At 34.9% G+C, this 26067-nt stretch overlaps 1 protein-coding gene across 50 annotated transcripts in view; it reads left to right on the top strand.

Moving 5' to 3' along the window:
* The window catches only part of ADGRL3 (adhesion G protein-coupled receptor L3), an 861998-nt gene that overhangs the window by 158735 nt on the left and 677196 nt on the right, over nucleotides 1-26067 (top strand). For 39 of the 50 annotated variants that reach the window (XM_054683096.1, XM_016951660.3, XM_016951666.3 and 36 more), the window contains one exon: nucleotides 23880-23945. The exons of 10 other annotated variants lie outside the window; for them this stretch is intronic. The gene's annotated coding sequence lies outside the window, so the exon portion shown is untranslated. Of the gene's footprint in view, nucleotides 1-22630; nucleotides 22705-23879; nucleotides 23946-26067 lie in introns of those variants that run through there. One more of the 50 variants, XM_054683066.2, reaches the window with a different exon arrangement.

The following is a 26067-nucleotide window of genomic DNA, read 5'->3' as shown; positions in this document are numbered from 1 at the left end:
GGACTGGCTGCCTATAATCTGTTCTCAACACAGAAGCCAGATGATCAACTTAAAATATAAGTTGTATCATGTTACTCCTCTGCTCAGAATCTTATAGTGGGTTTCTGCTCATGAAATAAAAGCTAGAGTATGAATAATAGCCTACCTACTTCTACCAGAATTAGGATTTATCCCCTTGTTAGCTGTCTGATCCCTCCTACCATTCTTCTCCTCCCTCACTCTGCAGCCGCCCATTAGCCTCCTTGCTGCTATATAAATCCCTTTCAGCTCTTGCCTGAGGGCCTTTGCACTTGTTTCCTCTGCCAGAAATGCTCTGAAATGCTCTCCTTGTCGTTTTCCACATAGCTTCCTACCAGTTACATTCAGGTTTTTACTCGAATTTTACCTTCTCAATGAAAGAGTCTTTGGTCATACTATGTAAAATTGTAAATTTTACATGCACTTTTATCACTGCTCACTGAATAGTACCTTGTATTTTATTTGTTTGTCATGTTTTGTTATTGCTCTAAACTCCGCAAAGTTGGGTTATTTATTTGTTCATTGCTTTATTCCCAGTACCTATAAAAATGCCTAGCACATGGAAACAGCTCAATACATTTGTTGAATTAATTAAATATTCATTGAATGAATGAATTTTAAATCACATAGTACATATTCAGCTCATAGGAAGCAATATTATGATGATGTTATTGATTTTATTATTATATATAGTGGTATGTATAGTACTGATTAGTCATTATCTGTAGTATTAATTTTTCAGCTGATGTTTCATCTCAATTGCATTTCTATGGAATAAAATGTCTTCTAAATTATCTACTGCTACACTCCTATTAGTGGAGAGGGACATCAGAGTGAGGGTATTTCTTTCTCTCATTCAATAAAATATATGAGAATTAGGACACAACACATATTCCTGAGAGGGATCTCAGAAGATAATAATCTATGCTTGATGTGGACATGAGAGCTAGAAAATTTCATGCTGTGATCTTAAGGATTTTAAATATTTCTGAGATAACTTTGACTACTTAAGCCAAACCAAAGAGCTATTTGTTAGAGGTAGGGGACCTAAAAGTGACCAAAATCATTAGAAAAGATGATATATGAAAAATTTCTAAAGATGTTGAGATTATTCAGTCTTAAGAAAAGTTGAGAAATGTCCATCTTTAAGTGTATGTCAGACAGCACTGACCAAATAGTTACTATAGCTACCAAAAATAGAAGAAAGGAAATTACGTAGTGGTCTTTGGCTCAAATTTAAAAAAATTCCGGCAAGTTATAGTTGTTAAACATGAGGATATGTTATTTAATAAAATATTTTCTTTTAATCTTTCATGGTAGTTTAAAAATAAAATAAAACTTCTTTCCTGGAATGAGTCAATGATCTAAACTCTAAGAAGGGTTTGCATTTTAGATGCAAAAACATAGCTGCTGAATGCAACACTTTTCAATGAAATTTTAACAATAGCACATAATGAAGGCTAAAATCCTTTGGACATTTATTATCTATTTGTCATATACCACATACTAGAGATACAATACTTTTTAGTGTATGGTGTACTCTCAAATAGCCTTCCTCTAAAGCATGACAATGTCATGTAAACAACAGCAATAATAATAGCACCTGAAATTTATGTATCACATTCTTTAAGTAAGCATGTATCTGTGTTGTCTCACTTAGTCTTCAAAACAATACTGTGAGGTAGATACTACTATTATGTTTGTATTGCCAGTGAAGAAACTGAGGCTAGGAGGTAATGCAACCCACAAAACACTATTAATCTAATAAGTACAGAGATGTAGTTAGGAGCACTTATGGCTCACTCCAAACCCTGTGCTCCTAGCCCCAGTGTTGTTCTTTCTAACAAGTGCTAGAATGCTGTGTGATGAGCATGCTATCAGCTGCGTGGGCTTGAATCCTTTAACAGCCCTTTGATTTCCTGTGACTTTTTAAATGTCTGTAGCTCTCATTTCTTACATTTATAAAGTGGGTTTAATAATAATAATTATATCATCTGTGAGATGATTTATGTGTAGAAAACAGTGTTAATATGCATTAAGTGTAAGCCATCAGAGAAGAATAACAGCATCATGAGATGAGAGGGAAGCTTTGATTTGTCTCAGATTGCATGACTGTAAAAAGCATCATTGAAATATCTGCTTTTGAGTTAAGCCTTAAAGTATAAATAACATTATACTAGTCAAAGAAAGTAAAGAGTAAAATGAAGTACTTTAAGGGTATGGCCTTTGGGGTTAGATAGGCTTGATTTCTAGTCCAGGCCTTGTCAATTACAAATTAATTCCTAGACCTCCACAGGTACATCTTGAAATCAGGGCAGTAATGATATCCACTTTCACGATATTGTGAAGATTAGATGAGTCACTGTAGGCAAAGGGCTAAGAGCAGTTTGTGGCACACAATAAAGGCAGCTATTTTTATTGTGAATTATCTGTATTTAGGACAAACACCATGGAAGCAATAAACAGTAAGCTTTGAAAGAAAGAGAATAGGAGATGGTGAAGACTATGAAAGATTTTTGTCAATTAATATTAGCAAAAAATGTTTAAAATCTTAATATCACAGAGTTTTGTGTTTTTAAATAAATAAGCATAAAGTATAAAACATGTATACTCAACCATAAAATTGAAGAAAAATGTTTAGAAACAAAGAAGATATGAAATTATGAGCTGTAGTATAACAATTCTCTGAGGAAGGCTTTTTTTAATGATATAATCATATATATATAAATATATATATTTTTAAATAAATTGCAACAGAGTCTTGCTCTGTCACCCAGGCTGGAGTGCAGTGGCATAATCTCTACTCACTGCAGCCTCCACCTCCCAGGTTCATGCGATTTTCCCACCTCAGCCTCCGGAGTAGCTGGGACTACAGGTCTGCACCACCACGCCTGGCTAATTTTTGTATTTTTAGTAGAGATGGTGTTTCACTATGTTGACCAGGCTGATCTCAAGCTCCTGACCTCAAGTGATCTGCCTTCCTCGGCCTCCCAAAGTGCTGGGATAACAGGCATGACTCATGGCACCCTGCCTGATACGATCATATATTTGAAAATTATATATATATATATACACACACACACATATATATACACTCGACCCTTGAATGACTCAGATGTTAGGAGCACCACCCCTCCACCTGTCCCCCAACCCAACACCATGTAGTTGAAAATCTGAGAATAACTTCTTCCTCCTCTAAAACTTAACTACTGATAGACTATTGTTGATTGGAAGTCTTACCATTAAGTTAAACAGGAATCAACACATATTTTATATGTTAGGTATTGTATATTGTATTCTGAAAGTAAGCTGAAGAAAAGAAAGTGTTATTAAGAAAATCATGTGAAAGAGATAATAAATGTACTGATTATTAACTGGAAGTGGATCATCATAAAGGTTTTCAGCCTTGTCTTCACATTGAGTAGGCAGAGGAAGAGTAGGGCTGTTCTTACTGTTTCAGGGTGACAGGCAGAAGAAAATCCCAGTTATTATAAATGGACTCATGCAGTTCAAACCCATGTTGTTTAAGAGTCAAACTATATAAAGTTTCATACATAGATGACTTTTTCATATAAATATATATGATTTTGAAAAAAAACCTTCAGATCACTTCTGCTGTAATGTATCTCCATGTCTATTGCTAATGTATAGTTTTCAAAGCTTTGTATAGCCATTTACCAATGAAAATCTCATCCTCCTATATTTTGATTCAAAGCATACCATATTGACACCAATGTCTCCTGAATATCCCTTAACTGACTTTTTCATGGGTTTAAAGTCTGTGTTATTGATACAGCTGTCTAGCTTGAGGAACTTAAAATATTTCTTTTAGAACTTTACATTGAATAGACTGTGATGCTAAGATGGCAGTTTCTCTATTTAAGCAATATGTTGGATATGAGTAGCATTTGTCCTAATGTTAGTTTCAGGGAGATTATTGTAATATAATGAAAGCCCACAGTGCTCCTAGAGATGTCCTACCTTCCTACTGCTGTGGGTGATATTTTCAGTTGTAATTACAGTCTTCCTTTCTAAAGCTCCAATTAATTGAAGTAAAAACCGGTAATTTTTTTTTTGGATTTTTAAATATTTGACAGAGTTTGTTCTTCATTTACTCTGCTATATTTTTATCTGGTAGTGACACTCACTTGCTTCTTTTGAAATGGCTAGAGTTGTAAACACGTAGGTTATGATGCCCAACCTAATATATGCATGATGCTTATTGCTCTCCTTTTTGAGTATTGCAGATACATGTTGCTTTGCAGCTGTGCCATTTAGAAATTCTCTCATGTTAAGAAAATGTTAACTTCCCTGAACTACAGATTCATCATCTGTTAAATGGTGATAATGTTATTTACTCTATAAATTAGGATTTCAAAAAGGATGTACATATGAAACATCAAGTTAGCATTTAAGGCCTGACTAGCTGAACATGTTTTGTGCCAATTGTGTGCTAGAGATAGTTCTGGATAGTTTACTTGGATTTTTTTTTTAATCTTTTCAGTAACGCTTTAAGGTATCTCATAGTCCCGATTTTACAGATGAGTAAATTGAGGCAAAAATAATTTAAGTAAGTTCATGCAGCTGATGTAAGAGGTAGAATTTGTAATCGAGCAGCCTGTGTCCAGAGCACGCACCTTTTGGGTTGTTTACTGTTATGCATATATATTTTATATGTCATATATATAATCTGTGATAAATAATTGGTGGGTGTGGTCAAATAATAAATAATATATGCCGTCCTCTGGGTTTATCATAGTGAATGATCAATAAAACATGAAATAGGCTGGGCGCAGCTGTAATCTCAGCACCTTGGGAGGCCAAGCCGGGTGGATCACAAGGTCAAGAGATCGAGATCATCCTGGCCAACATGTTGAAACCCCGTCTCTACTAAAATAAAAAAAAAAATTAGCTGGGCATGGTGGTGCACACCTGTAGTCCCAGCTGCTCGGGAGGCTGAGGCAGGGGAATCGCTTGAACCTGGCAGGCAGAGATTGCAGTGAGCCAAGATCACACCACTGCACTCCAACCTGGTGACAGAGTGAGACTCCGTCTCAAAAAAAAAAAAAAAAATAATAATAATAATAATTAAAAAAATCATGAAATATGAGTATATGGGCAATATATGTTGTGATTTATAAAAATTAATGGTATCACTGTATTGAGGATTTGGTTTGTTTTGCTTAAAAACCTATTGTACTTCTTCACTGCTTTCATTTTTTTTTTAAACAAAACATTGACCTTACTTTTTAAAAATATTTATTTATACAACTTTCTTCCACAGGGCTTTAAGCAGCTATTTATTTTTGTAGCACACGAAATAGCACACTGTCTAGAAAACAGCAGATTTAGAATAACTATTGTAAGATAAATGAATAAATAAGTAAATGAAGCCATTAACATGGATGGAGAATTAGAGAAGGACATTCTAAATGTGAGTCACCCTATGTACAAACAAGTTGGAGTTAGAGATGAAGACAGAGCATTTGAGAGACAATAATCATCACCAAAATTCAGTAATAATAGCAATGTTTACCGTAATGTTGTTTGTGGAGGTCTTTTCTCTTCAATAGTACCTGAACGTTAATGTCATTCAGTGTCAACTTTTGAATGACTGTGGTATGATATTTTAATAGATACGAGAAATAATAATTCAGTGCTCATGTTCTTAAAAGTTCTAACAATTGTGACAAACCTTACTTAGCCTGAGGTTGAATTTCTAGAGGGATCATTAAATACTAGGATATTCTCTAAAAGACAGAAAAAAAATGCTTATCTGGAGAAGGGAATGGAAGATAAGTATTATAAGTTAATATCATTATGCCCAAGTCATAGAAAATGGTTATGACATTACGACTATAATGCAGATACATACTGCCCACACATCTCTTTAGCCAAAGTTGGTTCTCTAAATAGGAAGATTTTAAAAAAATGAAATCATTGTTATTGAGTTTATTTGACTGGGAGATCACAAAAAATTACAAAAAAAATTGAATACAATTTACCACTCAGAAGTTTAACTGATTGTTCTAAAACACATAATGTAGTTTTCTTTTGCTCTACTGAGACTGCTAAGGGGACCAATATCTTGGTAAGTGCAAAAGGCATAGAACACACTCCCAGCTAACAGAAGCTCTTGATGTTCAAGAGCATTTGGGCTAAACTATCTCAGAAAGAATTAGATCATTCATATATTGGAGGCAAGGGAAAGGTATCTGCCTTGGTGCCTCACTTACCCTGTGTTTTCAGGAGGCCTAGATATAGTTTGCAGCGGTGCTGTTGGATACTAGGAAGTCTCATCTTCAGTATCTGCTGAGGCTGGGGGTATGCCCCATGGCAGCCAATTTAAAATTGCTTCAGCTTCAAGAGGAAAAACAAATTTTAGAACACCTGAATCTCTGCAGGCGAATCTCTGAATATTTTCCTGCCTAAAGCATATAGCACTGTAGATCACAAGTTAGTATCTTTAGAATTGGCAACTATTAACTGAAAAATTAATTTTTCTTATTATCTCTCTCTCACTTTCAAATAACAGAAAAAAATGAGAATTTCTATTTGTATAGTTAGAATTCTGTATAATACCTGCAACATTTTCAACACATGATGAATATAAATTGAAGAGAACAACGATGAAAGGGGGAAAGATAATTATGGGGTTTAGAAAAGCTATAATCTTAATTTTCTTGTGAAGCATTGTTTCTCAACAAATTATTTTTTTAGAACTGGTCTGAACTAGAGTTTACAACTTACCTATAATTTTGTTTGGCAAAGATAAATGTTCAGGTATTCTGTGATATGCTAGATCCTTTCCTTGAAAATTGTAGATTAGTTTTAGGGAAAATTTAAGGCATTTAAATATTTTCTTTAAAAAAAAGAAATAATGGTCATTACTTGCTTTCTTTTAAAATAAGCATTCTCTTTCCAATATGTATACAGCCACGAGAGATGCTGAAAAGGTTCTAGATTTCTATAAAGCCATGACTTTATGGAACATTTAAATGGCAGTAATTTGGCTGGCTTTACCATCAGCTGCATAAACATCAATGTCTATTGACACAATATAAAGGCACAAGTGGAGTATAGCCTGACATCCTGATGCCTGTGCTGAGGTTTAATAGTGCATCTGTATCACTTTTCCCAGTGGGAAATAACAGGATGTTGCATTGTAATTTTTTACTACTGTGTAATAAAATATAGCCGTAATAAATAGCATCTAAGCAAATAAAGCGGATTTGGACCAAATCCATTTTGCCTTCATCACTTAGTATATAGCTCATGCTTTTAAGTAGTTGTGGATCCTAAATTGGCTTAATTGGATCAACTTGCATTTGACTGTCTTTGACTGCAGTGAAGTAGAGACAGATATTTTATTTTTATTTGCTATTTAATATTTAGGTAATATTTTTTAGTAAATTTGCTTTTGTATTCCATTGTGCTTATTAACAGTTTGTCTGGATTATGATGTAAATTGTGTTCCGATTAAGTTAGTTGAACTTTTAAGCTTATTATTGCTGTTGCTTTGTTATTTTTACTGTTATTCATATACCTAATGTTGATAATTGAATAGTCAAACCAAGACTGTTGTGTACTGTTAAGAAAGTTTACAATTGACTGTGAATGTCCTGGGAGTAGGAACAATATTTAACTCAGTTTTGTAGCGCAGTTAGCTAGCCCCGCTTTAGGTTTACTGTGGCTCTTTCTTTGTTTATTAGATTGATTATAGAATGAAAATGATTGCAAACAATCATTTCTTTTGAAATCTAAATATATAAAAGTTTGCCTTTTATGTAATTTAATTTGTCATCCATTTTAATAGAAATAAAAGTTAAAGTAGCACATTGAAATATTAAAATATTAAAAAGCTGCTGTCTGTTAGGAATTTTGCCAAACATTAGAAGAAAATAGCAAATTTGGGATGTACAAAAATGATTTCAGACAAGTTTTTTAAAACTCTGTCGCTTTTTCTTTTTTTATTTATTTTTTTAATATTATACTTTTAAGTTTTAGGGTACATGTGCACATTGTGCAGGTTAGTTACATACGTATACATGTGCCATGCTGGTGTGCTGCACCCACTAACTCGTCATCTAGCATTAGGTATATCTCCCAATGCTATCCCTCCCCCCTCCCCCCACCCCACAACAGTCCCCAGAGTGTGATGTTCCCCTTCCTGTGTCCATGTGATCTCATTGTTCAATTCCCACCTATGAGTGAGAATATGCGGTGTTTGGTTTTTTGTTCTTGTGATAGTTTACTGAGAATGATGATTTCCAATTTCATCCATGTCCCTACAAAGGACATGAACTCATCATTTTTTATGGCTGAATAGTATTCCATGGTGTATATGTGCCACATTTTCTTAATCCAGTCTATCATTGTTGGACATTTGGGTTGGTTCCAAGTCTTTGCTATTGTGAATAATGCCCCAATAAATATACGTGTGCATGTGTCTTTATAGCAGCATGATTTATAATCCTTTGGGTATATACCCAGTAATGGGATTGCTGGGTCAAATGGTATTTCTAGTTCTAGATCCCTGAGGAATCGCCACACTGACTTCCACAATGGTTGAACTAGTTTACAGTCCCACCAACAGTGTAAAAGTGTTCCTATTTCTCCACATCCTCTCCAGCACCTGTTGTTTCCTGACTTTTTAATGATCGCCATTCTAACTGGTGTGAGATGGTATCTCATTGTGGTTTTGATTTGCATTTCTCTGATGGCCAGTGATGGTGAGCATTTTTTCATGTGTCTTTTGGCTGCATAAATGTCTTCTTTTGAGAAGTGTCTGTTCATGTCCTTCGCCCACTTTTTGATGGGGTTGTTTGTTTTTTTCTTGTAAATTTGTTTGAGTTCATTGTAGATTCTGGATATTAGCCCTTTGTCAGATGAGTAGGTTGCGAAAATTTTCTCCCATTTTGTAGGTTGCCTGTTCACTCTGATGGTAGTTTCTTTTGCTGTGCAGAAGCTCTTTAGTTTAATTAGATCCCATTTGTCAATTTTGGCTTTTGTTGCCATTGCTTTTGGTGTTTTAGACATGAAGTCCTTGCCCATGCCTATGTCCTGAATGGTAATGCCTAGGTTTTCTTCTAGGGTTTTTATGGTTTTACGTCTAACATTTAAGTCTTTAATCCATCTTGAATTGATTTTTGTATAAGGTGTAAGGAAGGGATCCAGTTTCAGCTTTCTACATATGGCTAGCCAGTTTTCCCAGCACCATTTATTAAATAGGGAATCCTTTCCCCATTGCTTGTTTTTCTCAGGTTTGTCAAAGATCAGACAGTTGTAGATATGCGGCATTATTTCTGAGGGCTCTGTTCTGTTCCATTGATCTATATCTCTGTTTTGGTACCAGTACCATGCTGTTTTGGTTACTGTAGCCTTGTAGTATAGTTTGAAGTCAGGTAGTGTGATGCCTCCAGCTTTGTTCTTTTGGCTTAGGATTGACTTGGCCATGCAGGCTCTTTTTTGGTTCCATATGAACTTTAAAGTAGTTTTTTCCAATTCTGTGAAGAAAGGCATTGGTAGCTTGATGAGGATGGCATTGAATCTGTAAATTACCTTGGGCAGTATGGCCATTTTCACAATACTGATTCTTCCTACCCATGAGCATGGAATGTTCTTCCATTTGTTTGTATTCTCTTTTATTTCCTTGAGCAGCGATTTGTAGTTCTCCTTGAAGAGGTCCTTCACATCCCTTGTAAGTTGGATTCCTAGGTATTTTATTCTCTTTAAAGCAATTGTGAATGGGAGTTCACTCATGATTTCGCTCTCTGTTTGTCTGTTGTTGGTGTATAGGAATGCTTGTGATTTTTGCACATTGATTTTGTATCCTGAGACTTTGCTGAAGTTGCTTATCAGCTTAAGGAGATTTTGGGCGGAGACGATGGGGTTTTCTAGATATACAATCATGTCATCTGCAAACAGGAACAATTTGACTTCCTCTTTTCCTAATTGAATACCCTTTATTTCCTTCTCCTGCCTAATTGCCCTGGCCAGAACTTCCAACGCTATGTTGAATAGGAGTGGTGAGAGAGGGCATCCCTGTCTTGTGCCAGTTTTCAAAGGGAATGCTTCCAGTTTTTGCCCATTCAGTATGATATTGGCTGTGGGTTTGTCATAGATGGCTCTTATTATTTTGAGATATGTCCCATCAATACCTAATTTATTGAGAGTTTTTAGCATGAAGGGTTGTTGAATTTTGTCAAAGGCCTTTTCTGCATCTATTGAGATAATCCTGTGGTTTTTGTCTTTGGCTCTGTTTATATGTTGGATTACATTTATTGATTTGCGTATATTGAACCAGCCTTGCATCCCAGGGATGAAGCCCACTTGATCATGGTGGATAAGCTTTTTGATGTGCTGCTGGATTCGGTTTGCCAGTATTTTATTGAGGATTTTTGCATCGATGTTCATCAAGGATATTGGTCCAAAATTCTCTTTTCTGATTGTGTCTCTGCCTGGCTTTGGTATCAGAATGATGCTGGCCTCATAAAATGAGTTAGGGAGGATTCCCTCCTTTTCTATTGATTGAAATAGTTTCAGAAGGAATAGTACCAGTTCCTCCTTGTACCTCTGGTAGAATTCGGCTGTGAATCCATCTGGTCCTGGACTCTTTTTGGTTGGTAAGCTATTGATTATTGCCACAATTTCAGATCCTATTATTGGTCTATTCAGAGATTCAACTTCTTCCTGGTTTAGTGTTGGGAGAGTGTATGTGTCAAGGAATTTATCCATTTCTTCTAGATTTTCTAGTTTATTTGCATAGAGGTGTTTGTAGTATTCTCTGATGGTAGTTTGTATTTCTGTGGGATCGGTGGTGATATCCCCTTTATCATTTTTTATTGCGTCTGTTTGATTCTTCTATCTTTTTTTCTTTATTAGTCTTGCTAGCAGTCTATCAATTTTGTTGATCCTTTCAAAAAACCAGCTCCTGGATTCATTAATTTTTTGAAGGGTTTTTTGTGTCTCTATTTCCTTCAGTTCTGCTCTGATTTTAGTTATTTCTTGCCTTCTGCTAGCTTTTGAATGTGTTTGCTCTTGCTTTTCTAGTTCTTTTAATTGTGATGTTAGGGTGTCAATTTTGGATCTTTCCTGCTTTCTCTTGTGGGCATTTAGTGCTACAAATTTCCCTCTACACACTGCTTTGAATGCATCCCAGAGATTCTGGTATGTTGTGTCTTTGTTCTCGTTGGTTTCAAAGAACATCTTTATTTCTGCCTTCATTTCGTTATGTACCCAGAAGTCATTCAGGAGCAGGTTGTTCAGTTTCCATGTAGTTGAGCGGTTTTGAGTGAGATTCTTAATCCTGAGTTCTAGTTTGATTGCACTGTGGTCTGAGAGATAGTTTGTTATAATTTCTGTTCTTTTACATTTGCTGAGGAGAGCTTTACTTCCAAGTATGTGGTCAATTTTGGAATAGGTGTGATGTGGTGCTGAAAAAAATGTATATTCTGTTGATTTGGGGTGGAGAGTTCTGTAGATGTCTATTAGGTCCGCTTGGTGCAGAGCTGAGTTCAATTCCTGAGTATCCTTGTTGACTTTCTGTCTCGTTGATCTGTCTAATGTTGACAGTGGGGTATTAAAGTCTCCCATTGTTAATGTGTGGGAGTCTAAGTCTCTTTGTAGGTCACTCAGGACTTGCTTTATGAATCTGGGTGCTCCTGTATTGGGTGCATATATATTTAGGATAGTTAGCTCTTCTTGTTGAATTGATCCCTTTACCATTATGTAATGGCCTTGTCTCTTTTGATCTTTGTTGGTTTAAAGTCTGTTTTATCAGAGACTAGGATTGCAACCCCTGCATTTTTTTGTTTTCCATTGTCTTGGTAGATCTTCCTCCATCCTTTTATTTTGAGCCTCTGTGTGTCTCTTCACGTGAGATGGGTTTCCTAAATACAGCACACTGATGGGTCTTGACTCTTTATCCAATTTGCCAGTCTGTGTCTTTTAATTGGAGCATTTAGTCCATTTACATTTAAAGTTAATACTGTTATGTGTGAATTTGATCCTGTCATTATGATGTTAGCTGGTTATTTTGCTCGTTAGTTGATGCAGTTTCTTCCTAGTCTCGATGGTCTTTACATTTTGGCATGATTTTGCAGCGGCTGGTACCGGTTGTTCCTTTCCATGTTTAGTGCTTCCTTCAGGAGCTCTTTTAGGGCAGGCCTGGTGGTGACAAAATCTCTCAGCATTTGCTTATCTGTAAAGTATTTTATTTCTCCTTCACTTATGAAGCTTAGTTTGGCTGGATATGAAATTCTGGGTTGAAAATTCTTTTCTTTAAGAATGTTGAATATTGGCCCCCACTCTCTTCTGGCTTGTAGAGTTTCTGCCGAGAGATCCGCTGTTAGTCTGATGGGCTTCCCTTTGAGGGTAACCCGACCTTTCTCTCTGGCTGCCCTTAACATTTTTTCCTTCATTTCAACTTTGGTGAATCTGACAATTATGTGTCTTGGAGTTGCTCTTCTCGAGGAGTATCTTTGTGGCGTTCTCTGTATTTCCTGAATCTGAACATTGGCCTGCCTTGCTAGATTGGGGAAATTCTCCTGGATAATATCCTGCAGAGTGTTTTCCAACTTGGTTCCATTCTCCCCATCACTTTCAGGTACACCAATCAGACGTAGATTTGGTCTTTTCACATAGTCCCATATTTCTTGGAGGCTTTGCTCGTTTCTTTTTATTCCTTTTTCTCTAAACTTTCCTTCTTGCTTCATTTCATTCTTTTCATCTTCCATCGCTGACACCCTTTCTTCCAGTTGATCGCATCAGCTCCTGAGGCTTCTGCATTCTTCACGTAGTTCTCGAGCCTTGGTTTTCAGCTCCATCAGCTCCTCTAAGCACTTTTCTGTATTGGTTATTCTAGTTATACATTCTTGTAAATTTTTTTCAAAGTTTTCAACTTCTTTGCCTTTGGTTTGGATGTCCTCCCGTAGCTCAGAGTAATTTGGTCGTCTGAAGCCTTCTTCTCTCAGCTCGTCACAGTCATTCTCACTCCAGCTTTGTTCCGTTGCTGGTGAGGAGCTGCGTTCCTTTGGAGGAGGAGAGGCGCTCTGATTTTTAGAGTTTCCAGTTTTTCTGTTCTGTTTTTTCCCCATCTTTGTGGTTTTATCTACTTTTGGTCTTTGATGATGGTGATGTACAGATGGGTTTTTGGTGTGGATGTCCTTTCTGTTTGTTAGTTTTCCTTCCAACAGACAGGACCCTCAGCTGCAGGTCTGTTGGAGTACCCTGCAGTGTGAGGTGTCAGTGTGCCCCTGCTCAGGATGCCTACCAGTTAGGCTGCTCGGGGGTCAGGGGTCAGGGACCCACTTGAGGAGGCAGTCTGCCCGTTCTCAGATCTCCAGCTGCGTACTGGGAGAACCACTGCTCTCTTCAAAGCTGTCAGACAGGGACATTTAAGTCTGCAGAGGTTACTGCTGTCTTTTTGTTTGTCTGTGCCCTGCCCCCAGAGGTGGAGCCTACAGAGGCAGGCAGGCCTCCTTGAGCTGTGGTGGGCTCCACCCAGTTCGAGCTTCCCTGCTGCTTTGTTTACCTAAGCAAGCCTGGGCAATGGTGGGCGCCCCTCCCCCAGCCTTGCTGCTGCCTTGCAGTTTGATCTCAGACTGCTGTGCTAGCAATCAGCGAGACTCCGTGGGATAGGACCCTCCAAGCCAGGTGCGAGATATAATCTTGTGGTGCGCCATTTTTTAAGCCCGTCGGAAAAGCGCAGTATTCGAGTGGGAGTGACCCGATTCTCCAGGTGCGGTCGGTCACCCCTTTCTTTGATTAGGAAAGGGAACTCCCTGACCCCTTGTGCTTCCCGAGTGAGGCAGTGCCTCGCCCTGCTTCGGCTTGCACACAGTGCGCGCACCCACTGACCTGCGCCCACTGTCTGGCACTCCCTAGTGAGATGAACCCGGTACCTCAGATGGAAATGCAGAAATCACCCGTCTTCTGCGTAGCTCAGGCTGGGAGCTGTAGACTGGAGCTGTTCCTATTCGGCCATCTTGGCTCCTCCAACTCTGTCGCTTTTTCTAAAATATCTAGTTCATCTTTGCTCTTGATTTTTTATTGTAATAACCACAGCATGCTATTCTTAAAATTGTAATAAGCATATAATTTGAAATAGTATCCTAAAGTAATAAGAGACATAAGAATTTTTCATTTACAGGTATACATAAAATTATGTTTGCACATTTATCCCATATGAATTTGAGAATTTAACTTTCATTGTTAAGGGGGAAAGTAGAAAAAATGTTAAAATGTTAAAAGTTTTGTTATTAGCATTTCCTTTATATCTTTTGAATGCATACTTCAAAACGAATTGATTACATTTAGTAACAATGGAAATTAAATTCAGCATCAATTAAATTTAAAAATAATGCAATACTTTAATTCAGGTAAATCATTTTCATAGTTTGCTGTTCTTTGACTATTGTTATTCTGAAAAATATTGTTTCACTTTAATAGACTTTTTTACTTTTTAAAGAGTTGTGTTGCTAGCTGTATGCAACATCCATTATTTTTAAAAAGGTCTATGGATGCATTAACTTTTTCCTACAAAAAGCCAACAGGTTAAAAAAATTTTAATGAACCTTATTTGAAAGGATGACATGAATTTTCCCCCAATAGTCATGCAATATCTAAATAACTTAAAATGTAGATTTATATACTCTTCTTTTTATGTCTATAACATATAGACATAAAATATAAATACTTAAAAGTAATGTCCTCAAAAGGCAGAGTAAAATACCCACACATACACAAATCCTTTGAACTTCTTCAAGGGGGTTAACTTTGCTTCTCTGTAATACCAGTATTACCTAACCTTATTATGACTAGCTTGATCATGTATGAGTAAAACTTCAGTTATCTAGGATCTTGTTTGGGTGGGTGTGGGGGGAATTCTTTGGGTAGAAAAAAATTTCTGAAAAGTTGGGGCAAATATCCCTCCTATTCAAGTGTCCACTGCAGATGTTTGCATTTGAATAGTAGAACTATTTCCAAAGTTCTTTCTGTTTTTCTCAGAGCTTTAGGTATTTCTTCTGGATGTCAGTTTGTCAATACTCTGCTTTTGCTTCTTCTGATTTCTCTTTGTTAGAACTCTGTATAGGAAAGAAAGAATAAGTAGGTCTTGATTGAGGGCCTCTCCATGAAGTTGAGTTGAATTTTAGTGCAGTGTGCCTTTTTTTTTCACAAACATGTTTTCTGATTCAGGCTTGTAAGTTACATTGGTTTGATTTCCAGATGTTGGAGTCTCAGATAAGGGACTATTACTGTGGAACATGAAGCACATTTTTAAGACCTCAGTACTGAAGATTTTCTGCTTGAAATCTTAGACAAAGTGAGAAATAAAGCTTCATGCAATGAACTACAGGCAATGTGGGAAGGGGGCAGAGAAAAAAGGAGAAAGCAGAATGGCAATGCAATGGAAATCTGATATTTGATATGTAAGTTAATCCCTTTCAGACCTCCAGCCAGATTTTTTTTTTCACTTGTGCAGAAGCATTTCTTTATTTCCTTCTTTCTGCTTTTTGATCCCACATTCTGCCCCCTTCACAGTTGGAATGTTCCCAAAACACTTTGGCAGAGGTCACTTCTCAGAAGCTTTTTAAACTTTAGTTAGAATCCATTTATTGATTTTTTTTTCATGACCAGAGGAATGAGGATTTTTAGAAAAAGCTCATCTGAGATTCAGTGTCTGGCTTGGCAATCCAAACTGTTTTAAACCTCTGAGAACACTTCATTAGATGCCAGGTTCTTGTGTTTAGTAAAACAGTAAGGATTCTGGCATATTGGATTTTTGTGAGATTCGTATCACCTGACAATTTGGCCTTCTAGATATGTGACATAAAAATCATTTTTCTGGAACTGACATTCAGAAACTGCATAAGTTTACAAAAATTTGGTAACTCTTAAAAAAAAATCTATCATGAGTCTGTAGAAGGTATTTGGTAGCATGTGTTGGCACAATAACTTGTTCTTAGGCTATTTTTCCCTGTATTTAATAGTTCAAGATTAAACTCTAAATTTATTTATCTAAATTTACCATGAAGAGAAAGTACAGTTTTGTGAACTAAAAACTGGAAGGTTAAAGACAGGATAAATAAATGTTTAAAGAAAAGGATTTTTTCTTAAGTAGAGCATTTCTGCTTGAATGAAAGTTTAAATTTCTTGCTCAAATTTTGGACATAAACCGGGACAAGATTTCCTACATCCATAACCCTGAGATAAGTATCATATGAATCATCAAGTGTACTCCCTGAGTTACTCTGACTTACACTGTCCCAGCATGCATGTTTCAGGTTAGATTTTGGTATGTTTAACCAGTGTGAAAGGAAAGGACATGGAGCAATGGTAGAGTGCTTAAATAATATATATGTTGAAAGCTGATTATTTTGCAACACATTTCAAAATGTTTTAGTACAGAGCCTCTGTAAACGGTAAATATCTCTAAGACATTCAAAGTGAATTAATTAATATGCAATCTTTCCAAAATACAGCTCCTATAAAGACCAAGGGGTCTATATGTTCTCTTTGTATATTCATCTTAGAAAAAAATACATGAGTTTAGAATTCATATTTGTAGAAGCAGTAGCAATCAGTGTCACTTAATTGCAGGTATATATTGAAAATTATCTATTTGCTTTATGAGTGGTAGTTTCTCATTTTAACAGGAATTCTTAGAACAAATGTTTTCTTTCCTGACTTGACTCCCTTGTATTTTGAACAATATTTATTATTAAAATATACTGTATTCCTACTGAAGTTGAACAAATGAACATTGATCTTTGTAATCCCCTTCTTCCTAAAACTTCTTAAGTACTTAAATATAAATTATTGTTATATTTTCATTACTTGCAAAGCAAACTTCCAATTGTTTTGAACTGTTTTGTCATAGAATATGTAAATGTATGTACTGTTTAACAATTATTATTTCATGATATAAACTGTAGGGTAGATTTCAGCATGTCCTACTAGAAAATTACCATTTAAAAGTATAGAGGGTAGTCACATTTTATTATAAATGAGAGAAGCTTAATAATTCCATTATAGAAGTTGGAAACCATGATTAGTATGCAAATACCACTTGTCATGTGTAATTATAGTCATAACATAGCCATTTTTGAGGGATAAAAACAGAGGGTAAATTAAATGCTGTTTTTTTTTTTTAATATTGATAATTTGAAAGCTATTTCTTAAGCAGAGAAAGAAAGGAGTAGGCGTTGCTGAGGAAATATCTTCCTGGACGCCCACCAAGTCTTCCTAGGGTTACAGACATGGGCTGCTGACTACTTGTAATGCAGAAGTATTTAAAGGAGAGCAGGAAACCCCCTGCCCCAGGTCATTAGTCCATCTTGCTCATATGGAATTTCCATTTTGTACTGAATCGTTTTCTAGATGTCTGTTCAAGCCTCCATCAGTCACATCTGCTGTGTATTTTACCATCTTTTCTCCCTTCATAAGAAGCTTCTTATTTTCCTATCTACAGCAGAATGCTAGAACTCTTCCTGAGGGTGGGTTATTCACAGCAGTTCTTGTTTTCTCCTTTATTATGTCATAGGACCATGGCTACATAGTTCCTTAGATACTAGCTGTAAGTTGAAGCATCTGTGAGTCAATCCTCGGCTAAACTTGAAGAAGGAATTGATTGTGGCTATGGAAGCTGTGGGAGCTTTGGGTAGCTTTTGATACTTGAGAAAGAATAATTCTCTGCACTAAAGGAAATAGAGAAAAGACTTAATCCTTGGTTTTAATGTTAATAAAATCTCTTCTCTGAGGGCAAGAACTGTATCTGTATCTGTTTACACTGCCCTATTCCTAGCTGTTACCACAATGGCTGGGTATACAGAAGACACCTCAGCACAGGTTCTTCCGTTCCCTTCTTTTGCCTTTACCTTCCCTATCATATCCTATGGTATGGTATGGAGGGAATGGTACGGAATGGTATAGTATCATATCCTATCCCATCCTCCTATCCTGTCCTATCCTACCCTACCTTATATATGCAGACAGGCAAACTGACAGTCACCACAATATATTTCTTCCCTTCCTTGCATCAATTATAATGTATTTTAGTATTTATATAAACAAAACATATGAAACTCAGCCTTCTATAAGCAAAATTGTTGGGTAATATATTGACTAAGGTTTGAGGATCATTCTCTGGATTTTCTGCATTTTTCCCCTAATAATAACCTGTGAGTTTCCTTTTTCTTGAACATTTTTATGTCCTTTATAGATCTGTTGAGTATTACCAAAAAATCAATTATATGTTTTTCAAGGAGGAGGAAGCTTAAGAGTAATTTCATCTATTTGTCATGTTAAAAATGAAAATGCTACCAGATAGAAAAGGTAAGGGATTTTTTTCATAGCATAAATAAATAATCAGTGGGATTTTAAATAATTAGTAGTCATTTTAACATTGGTCTTCTGGTAAAGTTTACACCTTCTTTCCTTTATTCCTCTATTCTTTCCTTTATTCCCTCTTTTTTTGCTTACTTTGCATTTAGCTCACTCTTCTTTTTCTCTTTGTTTAAGGTAGAAGCTTTGATTATTGATTTGAGATCTTCCTACTTTTCTAATGTAGGCTTTTAAAGCTATAAATTTGCCTTTGAGTACTGCTTTCACTGCATCCCAGAAATTTTGCTATGGTGTGCTTTTGCTTCCATTTAATTAAAATATTTTCTAATTTCTTTTGTGATTTCATCTTTGACCCTTGGGATATATAGAAATGTTAAAACTTTCAAATATTTAGGGATTTCCAAAATCTATTTTTCTATTTATTTCTAATTTAATTCTGTTTTGGTTAGGCAACACAATTTATATGATTTTTCATCCTTTTATATTTACTGAGATTTGTTTTTTGATCTCATATTAAGCCTATTTGGGGGTGGGAGAGAGACAGGAAAATTCCCAAGCAAAATGACATAGGACCCCCATTGTTCTTACCAGAAGTTCAGTAGTTTTTCTTGATAAACATTTCCTAATTTGTTAAATGACTGGCTAATTTCTATAGTCCTGAAACAGTTGTTTTTGGCAATTTTGTCCAGTTTTATCATTGATTTTTGTGGAGACTATTTGCCAGCCTACTCATTTAGCCGTTCTCAAAGTTCCACCCCCAGATACCTTATATAATGGAGTACCCTTTCTTGGGGCCATTGGCTAACAGGTAGAAAATATGGGTGCATTTAGGACTAAACTTTGTACTACTGATTTAAAGTTTACCAAGCATATAGAGATGAGTTTGTGCAAAAACAGTTGAGCCTAATTTTTTGGGAAGATGAGACTTCAGCACAGTATTTAAAACTTTGAACAAGTGTACAGGGGATCACTTTAGCTGACAAGCCACTCTGTTCAGAATAATCTTGTCTGAGGTGCCAGTCAGCAACCCAAGCTCGCTGTTATGGAAATTCTATTTGGAGTAGGGTGGTGTCAAAAAGTGGTGTTTGTAATACAAAAATTGTATTCATCCTTTATAAATTCTTGAAAACCAGACTCTGTGAAAAATAAAACAGTGCTTTTGTGGATTATTGAGCAGAAAATCGTCATGAGAAAAATGAAGTCTTAGGTTGTTCTGGGAACCATTTGCGAGGCAGATTTGAGAGGGGCTTGAATGGTGTTCTGAGAGGTACTATTGAGGTGTGTAGACCGGTGAGACAAGATTAGTGGCAGGCGGTTGAACCAAGTACAAATTGTCTTGGACTTTTGCCTTTAAAGTATTTATGTAGTAACCATGGTAATATTCATGAATTATAGCTTTCTAATCTGTAAAATAGGGTGAATATTTATTTTCTGTCTATTTTACACAGTGATGAGGATTATGATATTGGAAATAGAGATGAAAAAACAATCTGAACACTATCTAGAGAGAGGTGGCACAAGATGATGCTTATCAATAGGAAACCAAAGTAGAAGATATTTGAAACTCACCCATAGACTAGTCGGATGAGACCTGAAGGGGGTAGTTGGAAAAAGGATTTGACCATCATAAGTAAAAAGATAACATTTGAAGGCCTAGTTGTGGAGGTGGACTGTCGTAAATGTGATAATTATGTCTATTTTCAGATCATTGATTCACATTTTCCTATTTAACATCCAAAAAAATTGAAATGATGGATATGAAAGCCATATACTTCTTTTTACAAATCATAAAATTATATTACTAATACCTAATATGTAACTGTCTAGTTCTAAGAATGATTTAAGGATTAACTCTTGTAGACAAAAAGATACTCCATCATAAAAATTTCTCTAACTCGTTGTATTGTTTTTTAAGTCTCAATTATCAGTGACCTTTTTAAAAAATATCGCTGTCATCTTAGGCTGAAAGCCATCTATTAACTGACAACACAATAGTCTTTTAAAAACACGTTTGTTCATGTCACTTCTTCATTGACTCATGAACCCTGACTGGATAGTTCAGTAGGTGATGCCACATAATATTGGAATTAATGTCACTTGGACTGAGAAAATAACATATTTTCCATCTTAATTCCACATTAATTTATAATGGGATTCCTGGAATCTTATTTTAATACCAAAATGTGAAAGTGTTTTCTAACAGTAATCAGTGTCATGAAATTCTGAGATGATCATTTTCTAAAATATTGATTTTGGGAAGTTTATTTTCCGTCTTTCGTTATAAACATCCCGGTAAGAAACATAGGCAGTAATAATCAGTATGTTATTTGAAAGGCTTGAGGATGTAGAGTCTGAATTTGACTTTTTTGCCTTCAAATTCTGGCCTTGCCACTAATACCCACACCAACCTCAGAGAATTGTTTTAAAGGTTAAATGTGAATTTAACTTGCCAAAAAAGTAAGAATTTTACATATAAATAGAAAATGTATGTAAATTTTTTATATGTATATCTATTACACATAGTAATATAGTAATATATTTTATAAGTATGTAAAAATGTGTGTATGTGTATGTGTATGTATAGATACAGACTCACATTTTCTGTGTGTGTGTTTGTGTGTGTGTATGTGTATGTATCTATCTCTTTCTTTCACTTACTGCTCCACAACTGGAATGCAGAGGTTAGCTCTGTGAGTGCTATTTTCATCTGTTCAGTTCACTCCTGAATTCATACCAACTAGAGCAGTGCCTGGCATTGAGTAAATATTTGATGAATCAATGAAGTTTCTCTACTTTTTAAACTTTCTATTTTAAGATTAGAAAATGTACCTTGAACATTCATATGTATCATGTATTCCAGTTTTTTTGTAATTGATGAATGTCATTTTTATTTTATTTTGCATTTTGGAGATCTTATATATGTGATTGCTTTACAAAGTTTGATTTAAAGCAGAAATTAATTTAACTTTTAATTTTTAATTAAAGCAATCTAGTACTCGAACTCAAAACATTTCCATCTAATTCTCAAGACCTAGAATGAGTTGCAATAATTTCTGGTGCATTGCTTTTTATGTCGCTTTCGAACGATACGGAACTATAAAGTAATGAAGCTATGAACATATATTTGCAGGCATTTATTTTTATCCAAAATAAATTACATTTTTTGTCTTTCCTTAGTGCTTTGCTCCTAAATAATCACATTGCTCAAAACAATATTTCTAGTAGCTCCTTTTAAAAGATCCCTTTTAGATCAAGTTTATTAATTACAAAAGAAATTCAGTCGTATTACTTTTTACTGATAGAACAGTATCATTTGATATAATACCTTTTCCTGCCCTTCTTGCAGTTTTCTTTTCTATTTTCTTCACCCTCCTGCTCGCCTTTTTCTTTCTGGTGTTTTCCCTCACACCTGGTTGCCTTCTCATTAGCAGGCTAAGTGGCTCTATGTAAGCTTGTCCTTGGTTGGAGCTGTCCGCTGACTCTCAAGTGTCATAAGTGGCTGTAATTGAGAAAGGCATTGAGATGTTGAATAGCCAAAGTGTAAATGGAAGATTCTCTGTCCTTACCTATAAAAAGAAAAAGAATCTATAAAGGTAGCTATACAAAGAAATTCAAAGACACATATAATAGTGTACTTTTGTTTTTGGTCTCAATTTATGTGCAGCCAATACAGACAGTTTCCAATAAACAAGTTTGTGTCTGTGTGTGTCTGTGTGTGTGTATGTGTGTTTAATTAAGAAATGGAAATGTTTTGTTTACCCAGTCAGCATTTCATGGCGCGGTTAGGTGTTTGGTTCCTTAGAGAGGGGTGATACAGATTGAAGAAGCCACAGTCTCTGTTCTCTAGCAATTCATATTGTAGTGTAGCTTTCAACAAAATAGAGAAATGTACAAAGAGGTATAGCAGTGTCAGGGAAGATAAGATTGGTTTTATCTGTGGTGGAGTGGGTTTGGTAGTATCAGGGAGAACTTTGTGAAATTAGTCATGCTTGGATGTCAGAATGTATTTCCCAGATGGGAGGGGAAAAAATAAAAGATCTTAAAGGTGATAGTATTGTAGGTAAACCTGTAGAGAACAACCCATGATTGTTTAGATATGTAGAACATTTGAAGATGAGATACGCCAGTTCTTCAAAAACCAGGGAAAAAAGTGACAGCCAATAATTATTGAGAGAGCATGCTAGAATGATCATCCAGTGAAATTTAAGCAGTTGATTAAAAATTTGTTTTTCCTGCCCAAGCAGTCAAGTGTGGCATTCAAGTACGACTTGAATTGTTCTTGTGGTACAAAAACCTCACTAATTGGGCAAATAGAAGTGGACACTCACTCCAAAAGATACAGTGAGTTTCATTGCTTTAATATTTTTTAAGTCCCTGAACAAAATATAATGCTTTTATTAGTGAATAGCTTTCACTAATTTGTTTTCATTTTATATCATAGTATATCTTATTTTAATCAATAGTGATTTGGTAAAGTAGAGCTCAACTTTAATTTTATGCTATTGACTTTCTGCCCTGTATCTCATTCTTTATCCATTTGGGGGCAAAATTCTAGAATAGATAATGGATTTTGTCACTGTTTAGCATGTATATAGTTACTTAACCTCCTGATTGCATACTAACACTAATAGCATAAATAAATACTAAATATAATAATAATTAACTAATACAAAGAGCTTTGTGTAAAGCTCTTTGTGTAGTCACAAACTAGTAACTAAAACTAAAGAGCTTTGTGTAAAGCTCTTTAAATAGACGTACTAGAACATTCAAAAATTGATATGGCCAGTTGCAAAACCATTAGAAAATATTAAATATCTAAAGAAGATACTTTGAAGGATAATACTATTTTCTGGGTGTAAAAAGTCTGTTTTATTATTTGTTTAATAAAATTAAAAAATTATGGTAATTTAAAGAAAATAAAAACTCAAATGCCTCTATAAATCTTTCATTTAAATAAACTTACATTTTTGTTTATTTCTTTCTATTTTTTAAATCCAAATTTATTTAGATTATTGTGAATAAATAGATTACAGTATTTGTGTCTGTATACATAAATAAGGGTGTGCGTATGTATATGTGTATGATTAGATGTGCTAAGGTGCTTCTCAATTTGTTTTCTATGCCTGTTACCTAATGGCAAAAGTGGTAAGACTAATCAATCCCAGTATCTTAGCTAGAAGAGCCTGTGGCAAGAAATAGGGACATTTCTTGGAAATAGCAAAATTTATATTAAAAACTGTTATAGTCTTTTAATTAGGAAAAGAAATCTGTAGCTACCAAATCCATCAATTTTCCCAGTAAACATTATAATAAATTAGATAGTCTAGGAAGATGTGTCATCTGCATCCTAAATTTCCTCTACATACCATAGTTCTGCTGTGAGACCTCAGGCATTGTGGGAAATAATAGACTTGACAACCAACAGGAAATATTCAAAGCGTTCTACAACTGTAACCATAAAACAGAATATTTAATTTTTCTCATAATCAAATTAAATATTTTTTTCTTTTTTTCAGAAATGTTTAATTTGGTAAATCGGAGGAAAAAAACATGGATTTTTAGCAATTGAAGAGCAAATTAAGGTAATTAGTAGATTATTATTGCCAACCATATAATTTCAAAATTTATTTAAAAATATTTACATTCAAGTTAATATATTATTTTATGAGTCTTTATCATATTGAAACATCAGCATATTTGTAATGTGTTACTAAAATGGAATTTTACATATTTTTGGAAAATAAATTGCCATTTCTTGTTATACATTTTCCAAAAATCATATTTCTTGTGAACAAATTATAAGTGATCTAATTAAAAATATTGCTGTTGTGAGGAAATATACTCCAGTTATATGAAAAATAAATGAGCTAAAAATAAGAGTTTTAGTAGGTCTTCACCTTTTCAGAAAGGCACATATGTTTTATTACTTTCTTAACTAATGTAGAATAACCATATTGAGTTTTTTTCAGTTGCTACATGTACACTAACACAATGTGTTAAAGTCATTTTTCTTTAATTCATTCAGTTTTCAATTACATAATTCATAATGTTGAATATAAATATTAGGTAATAAAATATATTCTTTTGGTAGCAACACAATGTTTAATATTAAGCCAATTACTTTAAAAATTATGTTATCAGAAATATGTTTATGAAGTCCAGCATTTCAAGCAGTGTAACTTTAAGTCAATATCCATATTTACATCTTCCCCAGAAAATCATAGAAGGCAAAACAGGCCCACATATTAATCAATCAACAGTTCAATGAGAATTTCCTCTTTTCTTGAAGTTACTGAAAGTAATTCCTGTAAAGTTACTTTGTAAAGTTTAGCATGTACATTATTATAAATACAGAGCCTAATATTTGAAATATCAACTTTCTTATTCTTCATATTAAAATGATTTAAGTTCATTTCATTTTGAATTATTGACATAATTGATATGTACTTTAATTGCTATCATCTATTTTCAAATATTCCGTACTTTTTTCTGAGCTTTAGGAGTAAAGAGTGACTTAAAACTGTAAAAATATTGCACTTGCCTTTCTGTGCACTACGTTTTCCAGTTGATGTTTTGTCTTTTAAATGTTTTTGCTTTAATTTCTTTGTCATTGTTTTCTTCCCCCTATTTATTTCTACATGCAAGCAATGTTGTTCCTGTTTTACAGAAGAGATATGATTGAATCTCTTTCATTTGGAATTTCTTGTCGGTGTTTTCTTCTTCACACTCAGTCACATTTGCAAACAATTAATATTATTTCCTTCTTTCAGAATAGATGTGATTGACTCTTTCATTTATATTTATTAGCTTATTTGTACATTAACAACTTAATTTGGCAGCCATTCTTTTACAAAGTTGAATATATAATAGTTTATTTGGTACTTAATGTTGGTGACATAAATCAATATACAAAACATGCTCAGGCAATCATCCTTTTTACAAAAATTAATCCAAACAAACTTAGATATGTTTGCTGTGGACATATTAAAAACTAGTGAGAAAGATGAAGTACTGCAGATACTATTGTGCACATTTTGAGAGTTCCTGACAGACTGCTGCAGAAAGAAAAGTGGGAGCAGTTCACTTCTGCTGGAGGCGCCGAAACCTTCAGAGAAGCTGTGAAATTCACAGAGGAGTTGTTGTGACAGGGAAGGTGAGGTTATACATTCCAGGCCCACACACTAGTTTGTGAAAGAGCAAGGGATGGCCATTGAAGGATTGCTGTTTCCACTGTGGCTGCAGGATTACATATGTGGTGAGACAATGTTAGGAGAGGAGTTAGGCGAAGTTGGCTTGGAACAGTCTGTGAAGTATCATGTTTGCCTTACAAAAGCTTAATTTTCTATTCTAGATGCCCCCGGAGTGTTCAAAAGTATTCAGGGGGATGTTGGAATAAAATTTCAGAACATCTCCTCATATTTACTTTCTTTATGAAAAATCAGAAAGCATTACGGCTAAATAATGTTTAATTTAATGACTGCCACAGGTCCCAAATATGAAGTTTATGGAGAAATCATAGGGATTGTTGCCCCGTTAAATGTTTGGCAGGTTTGTTTTCTAATATTTTAATTGAGATATAATTCATATACCATAAATTTACCATTTCAAAGTATACAATTCACTGTTTTTTTAAACTATATTCACAAAGTTGTGCAGCTATCACTGCTCTCTACTTTCAGAATATTTTTATTTCCCCAAAAGGAA

This window comes from Pan troglodytes, chromosome 3, assembly GCF_028858775.2.
Source record: "Pan troglodytes isolate AG18354 chromosome 3, NHGRI_mPanTro3-v2.0_pri, whole genome shotgun sequence".
Lineage (NCBI taxonomy): Eukaryota > Metazoa > Chordata > Mammalia > Primates > Hominidae > Pan > Pan troglodytes.
Note: the sequence above shows the minus strand (reverse complement) of the source record. Positions and strands in the feature narration are given on the sequence as shown.